This window comes from Arachis hypogaea, chromosome 5 (assembly GCF_003086295.3).
Source record: "Arachis hypogaea cultivar Tifrunner chromosome 5, arahy.Tifrunner.gnm2.J5K5, whole genome shotgun sequence".
In the NCBI taxonomy this organism is placed as follows: Eukaryota; Viridiplantae; Streptophyta; class Magnoliopsida; order Fabales; family Fabaceae; genus Arachis; species Arachis hypogaea.
Window position 1 is genome coordinate 68,400,837 of NC_092040.1, and position 2,300 is coordinate 68,403,136.

General features: G+C 33.7%; 1 non-coding gene across 1 annotated transcript; it reads left to right on the top strand.

The window, feature by feature from the left end:
• Positions 1 to 822: 822 nt before the first annotated feature.
• Positions 823 to 926, top strand: LOC112804696 (small nucleolar RNA R71). Its single transcript, XR_003203312.1, has one exon. It is a non-coding gene; the product is annotated as a small nucleolar RNA R71 (small nucleolar RNA).
• Positions 927 to 2,300: the final 1,374 nt, after the last annotated feature.

The window sequence follows — 2,300 nt, forward strand, 5'->3', positions numbered from 1 at the left end:
ATGAGGTCTTCCTCTTTGGGATTCACGTCCTCTCCTTCCTCTCTAGGTTTGGCCATGTTGACTATGTCAATGGCCTTGCACTCTCTTTTTGGATTCTCTTCAGTATTGCTTGGGAGAGTACTAGGGAGAGTTTTAGTGGCTTTCTTACTCAGCTGGCCCACTTGTGCCTCCAAATTTCTGATGGAGGACCTTGTTTCACTCAAGAAACTTAAAGTGACCTTAGACAGATCAGAGACTATGTTTGCTAAGTTAGAGGAGCTCTGCTCAGAATTCTCTGTCTGTTGCTGAGAAGATGATGGAAAAGGCTTGCTATTGCTGAGCCTATTTATTCCACCATTATTAAAGCCTTGTTGAGGCTTTTGTTGATCCTTCCATGAAAAATTTGAGTGATTTCTCCATGATGAATTATAGGTGTTTCCATAAGGTTCACCCATGTAATTTACCTCTGCCATTGCAGGGTTCTCAGGATCATAAGCTTCTTCTTCAGAAGATGCCTCTTTAGTACTGTTGGATGCATTTTGCCATCCATTAATACTTTGAGAAATCATGTTGACTTGCTGAGTCAACATTTTGTTCTAAGCCAATATGGCATTCAGAGTATCAATTTCAAGAACTCCCTTCCTCTGAGGCGTCCCATTATCCACAGAATTCCTCTCAGAAGTGTACATGAATTGGTTATTTGCAACAATGTCAATAAGTTCCTGAGCTTCTGCAGGCGTTTTCTTTAGGTGAATAGATCCACCTGTAGAATGGTCCAATGACATCTTGGAAAACTCAGATAGACCATAATAGAATATATCTATTATGGTCCATTCTGAAAACATGTCATAAGGACACTTTTTGGTCATCTGCTTTTATCTTTCCCAAGCTTCATAGAGGGATTCACCATCTTTTTGCTTGAAGGTCTAAACATCCACTCTAAGCTTGCTCAGCTTTTGAGGAGGAAAGAATTTACCCAAGAAGGTCGTGACCAGCTTATCCCAGGAGTCCAGGCTATCTTTAGGTTGTGAGTCCAACCATGTTCTAGCTCTGTCTCTTACAACAAAATGGAAAAGTATGAGCCTGTAGACTTTAGGATCTACTTCATTAGTCTTAACAGTCTCACAGATCTGCAAGAACTCAGTTAAAAACGGGTAGGGATCTTCTGATGGAAGTCTATGAAACTTGCAGTTTTGTTGCATCAGAGTAACTAGTTGAGGTTTCAGCTCAAAATTGTTTGCTCCAATGGCAGAAATTGAGATTCTTCTTCCATCAAATTTGGACGTAGGTTTAGCATAATCACCAAGCATCCTTCTTGCATTATTGTTGTTGGGTTCGGCTGCCATCTCCTTTTCTTGTTTGAAAATCTCAGTAAGGTTGTCTTTGGATTGTTGTAATTTAGCTTCTCTTAGTTTCCTCTTCAGAGTCCCTTTAGGTTCAGGATCAGCTTCAACAAGAATGCCTTTTTCCTTGTTCCTGCTCATATGAGAAAGAAGAGAACAGAAAAGGAAGAGGAATCCTCTATGTCACAGTATAGAAATTCCTTTATGCTAGTAGAAGAAGAAAGGGAATAAGAGTGAAGAAGAATGGAGAATCCAAACACAAGGGTGAGGATAGGGGTAGAGATTTGAGATGAAGAGAACTGTTAGTAAATAAATAAATAAATTGAAGAAGATGAATGGGGGAGAGTTCGAAAATAAATTTGAAAAGGAGTTAGTAATTTTCGAAAATTAAAGGAAGAATTTAAATTTAAATTTAAATTTAAAATAATTAATTAATTAAAAAGAATTTTGAAAAAGGGGTGAGATATTTTCGAAAATTAGAGAGGAAAAAGTAGTTAGGTGGTTTTTAAAAAGATAAGAAACAAACAAAAAGTTAATTAGTTAGTTGAAAAAGATATTAAAATTAATTTTGAAAAGATAAGAAGATAAAAAGTTAGATAAGATATTTTGAAATCAAATTTTTGAAAAGATATGATTTTTAAGAAAAAGATATTTTGAAAAAGATTTAATTTTTAAAATTAAAATTGATTACTTGACTAACAAGAAACTAAAATATATGATTCTAGAATTTAAAGATTGAATCTTTCTTAACAAGAAAGTAACAAACTTCAAATTTTTTAATCAATCACATTACTTGTTAGTTAAATTTCGAAAATTTGAAATAAAATTAAGAAAAAGATTTTGAAAAATGTTTTCAAGTTTTCGAAAATCATAAAAAATGAAAAAGATTTGATTTTTGAAAATTTTTTTGAAAAGATAAGATTTTTTTAAAATTGAAAATTTGACTTGACTTATAAAAAATAGCTAAGTTTTAAAAAT